Raw genomic sequence first — 8665 nt, 5'->3', positions numbered from 1 at the left:
CGCATTAACGTCATAAATCAAAGTAAAACTCTCGTTGTAACTTCCCTAAAATCAATATTCCCTGACTATACCAAAAATCATCCCTTGCGTCAACAAAAAGATTTGAAGCTTCCTCGGCGATCTCTAGAACACGTGTCAACCCTCCCAATTTTTATAGTTCAAATAACGATGCAATTGATTTCGCGACGGTTGTGTAAGCTGACGAATAATTAGAAAAAAAAGACGATTAGAAAAATTAAAAGGCATTGGAGCAGTTTTTCGCTATCTGAAAAAAGAAAACACTGACGAAGGTCTTATGAATTCTCTAGTTATACGAAATACTATGAAATTGCGATAAAAAATAGAGATTACGATAAAGAGCAACCATAAATTTCTAAACATTGAAATATTTATACTAATACTTAGCGATAAAAAAAGGTACTTATAATACGATCAGATTCGTAGAAACGACAGAATAATATTCTATCGGTACAATCCCTACGTGATATCTAAATCAAAGCAAGAACTTCGTTATTCTACCGAGGGTCAAAGGGTCAACAAAGGGTTACTCCCCATATGAACTCTATTACTTCTCGATCCCTTCTGTTCGATCTTCGTATTTCGATTAAATAATGTACACGCGCATTGATTGGGAAAATCTCTACTATCGAAACGTTGAAACATGGTACGAAATGCGAGATCGTTAATTAAATGTAGCCAGTTAATAGAAACTCTGGAATCGGGAAGGGTGAAATAAATAATTTCCACAGTATGATCGCACGACGAAACGCATACCTCGTCAACGTTATGGTAACTTCAACAATTCAGGACGCATCGCATTTCCATATTGACGGAACAATGTTTAACGATATGTGGAACCGATGAAAATTGACGCAACACCCCCTCGATTTAATAATTAATTATTCACACGTCGAGCACCCAGCGAAATGTAAATCACGCGATGGTACACTAGGACACATTGAATTTTGTTAATTTTCTGTCGGCTATTTTTACACTTCGTGAACAACGTTGTTTAATTATAACTGGACAAAGCGACACGACTGTGTTGTACGGAGAAAACTTCCGTGTAATTTAACTTTTTAGGTCGCCGGTATTTTTACATAGTAATTTGTTTTCTACATAAATGCTTAAAGACTATTCAGATAACATATTATAACTCAATAACGTTATACATGCTATAATATTATACTCTGGCTGTTTTAATATATCTTTCTTTTGCATATTTCTTTAATTATTTGTATAAATATCCGCAGTCCAGCAATTATTATCCGTGTCTATAATTATGGAAGAACGTTACGATAAACATTACAAAAATAAAAAGACATTAAAGAATCAGCGAAAAAATAAAACGATGAAGAAGAACGACGACAGAAGTACAAAAACTTGTTCCCATTCTGGACGGATTACCCAGCGTAGCGTGAAGTCATCGGGATTCGTAATTAATTTATTCACTCGCGACTACGTCGCGTTGCTTTGTCGTGGTTGAATATTGCATTTTTCCATTAACAGACCACGATTTCCCATAATCGATATTTAATAATTCAGGGGGGAGGGGGCCAGGTGCAGAGAGAAGAGTGGCGGAGAAAAGAGAGGATACGACGAACTAGGAGGATGGAATCCCCCGACGTGAAATACCCGGGAAAACAGAAATTGAATGTTCACGCTTAAAAAGACCGCTGTTTTACAATAATACGTGGATGTGTATCACGAATGAATGACCGATCAACGAGAAACGCCGCAATATTCTCGTTGCGCAAACAGGCGAAATGCAGTTATTCCCAGTCGCAAAATCTCCGGTAAATAACAACAAGGAGGAACTGTTTGCATTGGGAATTAGTTATGGTTTTTGTGTGGCAAAATTATTGTACGACCCATTCGAAAAAACCGACGACAAAAACATCACAGCGTGGAGGCGGATTTACGATCTCATTGTTATTTTGTTTCATCGATTTTCTTGGCCAGTGCACGGCGAGGGGGGAAAAAAGTAAATCGACGTACACGTAAATCCTCGATTTGTCGTCAAATTATTGATGCTTTTTATCCGTTTTACGGATTTCATTAAATTTCTAATATATTATATTTGGTCCGCGTGAAAAAATACATGGAATATTGATGAATGTTTTTTGATCTTGATATTTCTATCATTTACATCGAAAAGTAACTTAACGTGCTGACCGTTGGACGAATTTTATTTTTTTTTATCTCAGTGCGGTATATTATAAAATCGCCTAATAGAACTGAAGTTACGCTTGAAGGAAAAAATATTGTTTGTATTTCATATGTAACATATCTCGTTAAAGATCTTGAAAAATCTTATAAAGTACAGAAGGACCGGGAGATCTTCAAAAGACATACATAATATTTTTTATCTATAAAATATCGATTAAATCATGTATATATTAAAAATAAAACTGTCTCAGCGCTTTATGACGTGAATTTCAATATTTCACATCATCACTTTGATATTAGGATTGACAGTACTATCAATATGACTGTTCATTGAATTCCAATATTTTAACTAACGTGTTAATCTCAGCAATTTTGTTTGTGTCTCTTTTAATTATATTTGTCAGTCTTCTGTAAAAATGCCTGTCAAATATTTATTAACGGAGACGTAGTAGAATTTAATCAATTAGAAAGTTACAGTTAGTTAAATTTAATTCCCACCGGGTAATTGAAAGAGTCCCTTAAATAACACGAAACCAATATCCAGTTGTTTGATACTAGAACTACTGACTTGTGACTTATATCTAGATACGTTATCCATATGCAGATGATTGTGCTGAGAAAATAACCGTTCTACATTCGTTCATATAAAGAAGGTTGCCAAATTTCAGAAATAGTTTGGTCAATTTTCAAATATTAATAGTTAATAAACAGAGCCTACAAAGCTTTTAATTTTTATATTCTTTATGTTTCTCTTATTGTAGCTCATACAAACGTTCCTGAAAGTTCTACTCTGTTACTAAACACCCCTTATATGTAATAAAGTTCTTATTTCGATAAAAGTCGATAATCATATCTTTATTAAAAGTACTTGCACGGTTCCATTAGTTCCAAAAGCAAAAGTTCTGAAATACGTTATTTTGGTAGACCTTGATAGAATTCAACGATTAAAACTCGATAGATTTTCGTAATAAAACCAATACCTACACCTTTCGTCAAAACCACTCTTCAAACCGATGTCATCCCTTTCCTCGTTTTCTACAAAAATGATACAGAGAAAATCAGGTATTTAATCCCAGTAACGTCTCCGGAACATCCCGAACCTCTGATCGCGAAGCTACCCAATCTCAAAGGCAACCGTAGCCAACCGATTCAAAGACGACTTCATTTTCCGTCGGTTTTAATCTCCCCGACCAGCAACGCCATTCTCGTGTGTGTTCGGAACGTCGACCAATAGGACGGCCGACTCTTAACAGGAGTAGACAGATGGATTGAAGTGCGGAAGCTCTGTATTCAAGTACCATCCAAGCACCGCGAAGGACGATGGCGCTCGTTTCAGGGGAGAGAAATACGGGCCCGGTGGAAGGTGCCTCTACTCGAAGTTGATGGCGTCAGCTGTTACGTACTGTTGTCGACTTCTGCTCTAACCACCCCCATGCACCTTACTTCTCCCTGCACCATCACACCCCTCTCCCCTACCCGACTCTTTTTCAACGAAGGTAACGGGCTCGCCGAAAGAATACAATATTCTATCTCGCGACGTTTTTCACCGGAATGGTAATTCGCGGTTTATTCCCGGCGACGAACTCAAGAAGAGAAGGATCGAGTTTTAGATCGTCTGCGAAGCATTATCGAACTTCCGGATTTTATCGATTTCAGTTTGAAATAATTCAATACTTTATTAAGCGAAGTCTATGTGAATATGCGATTAAATCGAAGGGCGCGAAGTTGTGAAGTTATAGAATAGTCGAGATTAGGTATTTTTGTAAGCTGGAAAAAGGGGTCGATTTTTAATTCTTTACGTGAACAAGAAAATTGATGCAAATTGTCGAATCGAACAGATTTTGTCATTCAAATACCGAAAACCCTAAAAATTAGCCAAGGATCTATGTAGATGCAGTAGAATTGGAAACTTCGGTGCTTCCAAGTAGCTTGGATAGTCTCTCCCACTGTTTTGAGACAGGTTACATTCGTTGGATAGTCTTATTGTTTCTTTGAACCGTTACTCGCGTAAGAACGTCTTCGTTCCCTCCGGATCGCAAACATCTTCCTTTGTTTTACGGCCCTTGGAATAGGTTCTTTGAAGAGGCATTGGGTGTTTTTCAGCTCTGACTTGCCGTCGCGTAGGGAATTTTATTTACAACGACCGGATGTGCAGGGTAAAAAACTAAAAAGCGTCGTTGCAGACGGTGCGTGAGATTACTGACGGAATTACCTTCGTTTTAAACTTTGCTACTTTTTTATTGTACTATTTTCTCATACTTGCAACGCCCTGAGAAATAACCCGATAATAAAGAATGATATTCTTTTACGTATCATCGACTAATTACATTAGAAACTTTGGAAATTTCTGTCATCAAATGTTGCTTTTATATTTGCAATTTCATTTTAAAGCGTCTAGAGCGTGTAGATAAATGAAATGTCCATTATATTTTAACACTGCAAACGTAACTCATAAAAAGTAGTGTAACATTGCTGATGAAATTTTCTGTTGTTTAAAATTTATCTATCACAAAGAGTATTTTAGTTGTTGCATATCGTGCAGATGTAAAATAGAAAAATTTGCAGTAGAGATGAGTTCCAAGGTTTTTTTTCCTTCCAATGGACAAAAATGACAGAATTTTCTAATCAACCTAATACCATAACATCGACTACCGTGAATATTTATGTGAAGCTTAATTTCTTTATTGGAATATTAATGTTTTAAAGGGTAACGGGAGGATGTTTCGCATGAAAACTGATTAATCTTGATCTGTTCAGGCCGATTCACGCGATTTCGTGTCAAATTTAAGTACCATCGATAAATCAGTGCCTGTTGATGTCCAACGTGACGTTTAAATAGTCGCTTATGTGCAATGAATGACGGGTTAGAGCATCAAATTTATATGTGACCGATAAAGCAGGCTAAAATATATGTGCGTCACGTACCAGTACGTCAAATTTTCATAATAGGGCTTGTCATAAATGAAGCTCACACATGCGAATCCTTGACAAGCCGTTTTACACGCTGTATGCATATTACCCACGAGTGTAATTTTTCACGTAATATGCGTAAAAAATATTTCGAGCCAAAATTCTGTCACATCTTCTAAAGAATATTGTTCGCTTGTTTACCGGTATTTTATTAAAAAAAAAAAAAGAATATAGGTATACATACCTATACAGGAGATGCAGCATGAATTTTCTTTTTTTACATCATGATATTTAAACTGGTTCTCATAGTTTAGCAAAAACGTATTTCCAGCATTTTTAAAGGCACTTAAAAAAATACCTTCAAATCTTTGATCATATTTTAATATTTGACATATAATTATTTATTTTATCATATTTCCATATTTCATATGTATAATTTCAAAATATAATATTATAAACCTTTACGTGAAATATTTTTTTGTTAAACTACCAACTCAAATATCATAACGATGGATTCGTGCCACATTCTACATAATAACATGCGATTTATATTTGGGAAATAAAGGAACATTTGTAATATCAGATTATGTTCTTTTTCCCCCTGTTTAAAAATCATTCGGTAATAATTTAGTCCCAGTTTTCAATTTCCATTTTATTCACCATATGGATCTTTTAATCGCTAATATATATTTGGTTTCATATTGTTATCGCGGGCAGACGTGGACGCTATTTGTCGAAATAAAACGTTACAGTACATTGAAGGGACGAGAAAATTCCATTACACGAGGGAGAACGATGAACATGCGAAACAAGAGAGGGAGTAAGAGATGAATGATTTTGCGTTGACCGGCGGCGTTCGGCATAATTACGCACAACGATCCTGTTTATTTCGCTGGCATCACGCGACGATGCTTTCCATTTTCTCTGTGACTTGATCGCTTCAGCCGTGTCCCGAAAATTCGCTTGTAATATCAATTCATGTTACGTTCTGTTGGACCGATGGTGTAATCACGTGCCTCCCAGATGGAAGCAAACGATCACAGTTTGATGACGATTCTCCATTTAATGAAGGATGGAACTCATTCAAAAGTATACGCCTGTGATTTAATATCTGTAATATACATAGCGTTTTAGAGCTAGGGACCTACCAAGACGGAAAGAACGGCAAAATATTTTGTCTATAATTTTATAATTTTCATAGAAATAAAATTTACAATTGCATTAATATCGAAAGCACGTTAAAAAATTGCAATTAGTAGATATTTGGATTATTAATTTGGAATAACAGAAAAATAGGTAGGATCTCTTTCTCTCTCTCTCTCTCTCTCTCTCTCATTATGTGATTGCAAATGTTTGGTCACTATTGTATACCTAATTTAATTTATTTTCTATGATTATGTTACAGATGATTAATTAGTATAGTATTCAGATATTGAAGTATAGAACGACTTTCTATCAATTCTTCTTTTTATTTAAAAGGGAAAATAGGAGAACGAACCCGTTTTTTACGAAATATCGAATTCTACGCAAACGAAATTACATCGAATAGATGTGGAACGGTAATTTGAACGCAGAGTACGTTCGGATAGGGAAGGCCAAATAAGGAGGAACTCTTCGAACCCCCATACAAACAGGACTGGGATTCACAGCAGAAAAAAGAACCGACCTAACTTTATTAATATTTCACAGTCGCCGTGAATGGTTTTTCATTTGACGATGTCCTTTTTTTCCTCTTCCTCCTCCTCCCTCTCTCTACCGCAGCCGGGCAAAGAATCGCGTTTCAATTCGCGTGTACGGTGTGAGTAAAAATGGGCCAGTGTATTTAAGTGGATTTCGCGCGGACACACTCGTGGGACCTGGTCGTTGAAAATGCTCGATCGATTTCGACAATTTCACTGCCGACAGACCGCAGCGACCGGACTGGTTACCGAAAATTAAAAAAAAAAAAAAAAGAAAAAGAAGAGGAAGAAAAAATGGGAAAGGCAAACAGTGCGAAAGGGACGGGACGAAAGGGCGGACATACGCACGAGAAGAGGAAGGGTAGTTATACTACATCGGACCGACTGACGAAAAAGGACGAGCTACTGGCTGCAAAGCGAAAACGTTCTGGCTCGAAATAAACGTCACTGATACACCGGTGCGACGTTCAATAAATTGTTTGACGGTTCATAGGGAATCGCGGGAGAAGTTGTTCGACGTTAGCCAGCCAGAGATAAAGCCCTGAATTCGTTTTTGTACAGAGCGCGTTCCGCGCCGATGAAATTCGTTACCATCTGGAATAACTCTATCCTCGCTTTCTCTCTAGTCCTAGAACGTATATGTATAGTTCTTCTTGTCTGTTCTTTGGACGGACACGATTAATATACTTGGAAAAATTTACGAGGAGAGGGTGGCAGTTGAGTGGAGGAAGAAGTTATTTGGCGACAACAGGCGAGATAGAATTTTGGATCTTTTTTCACCGACCTCTTCTCGAGATATTTCTTCACTCTCTGCGTCAGTAGAATTTAGTTTCGAGTGATTCTGTTTTCTTTCTTACTTTTTTATTTTCTTTTGGAGAGAAGTGTGCGTTTCGTATGTAGGATTGATCTCTCGTGATCAAATAATTCAATTTTATTCTATTGTTAGTTATCAACCTTTTCAGAGAAAAAGAAATTCTCTAGAAATGTTACGTATATATCTCAAGAGAATTTTCAAGTATTTTCTGACAATTGTATCCATAATTGTATCGTTTGTATGGAAAGATCGTTGATCGAGACAATTTTCATTCATAATTTTCTAGGGGACACTCGTATGATTCCCCAAGGAATACACAGTTCGATTCCTTTTTTATCAATCATGAATTTCCACGATAATCGTTTGGTTATCAGTTTCCTTAACGTTGTTGTCCCCCAAGTAGCTCCTACATCATGGCAGTTACCCCCTGCCATGAGGGGAACGTTTCTTTCTATCTTCTAAACATTCTTATCCTCCTCGGTGGCATTATTTCCAACGGCGAACGATGGCTCGAAATTCCATTCGATTATCGGCCCCTCGTTCTTACGCTTCTTTCTCCTTAGTGACAATAAGCTAGCCAAGGCACGACGCGTTGGAATGTCGTAAAGCGTTAGGAAAGTGGCGAGTCGTAAAATAAGATTTCCTTCGCGAAGTGCATTGTTAGAAAAAATTTCCAAGAAGAATGATGTTAAACTAGAGCGCGGAACGACGAATTTTTTTAAATCAACTTGGAAATATCACAGAAGATATGCTTGCAATGCAAAAACAAATTTCCTTTGTTAAGGATGGAAACATCTTGTCAAAGAATTGACGGATTATTTCTTATATATGTAACTCGGATTATCTTCGAGATATTGAAACTTACGAAGGGAGATTCTATACTAATATTACAGAATACACACATAAGAGAATTTGATTAAGTAATATAGTTACCCTTAGAATATTCTTTTGTTGAAAAAATTATTATAAATCTGCAAGGTGTTCCTATTATTCAGAAACTCTATATATAATTCTATTTTTTATATCTTAATCAATTTTGAAGATAATTGATATTAAAAACGGCAATTTGTTTGACGGTATGTTTCCACTCTGA

Source organism: Bombus pyrosoma, linkage group LG11 (genome assembly GCF_014825855.1).
Source record: "Bombus pyrosoma isolate SC7728 linkage group LG11, ASM1482585v1, whole genome shotgun sequence".
Classification (NCBI taxonomy): domain Eukaryota; kingdom Metazoa; phylum Arthropoda; class Insecta; order Hymenoptera; family Apidae; genus Bombus; species Bombus pyrosoma.
Note: the sequence above shows the minus strand (reverse complement) of the source record.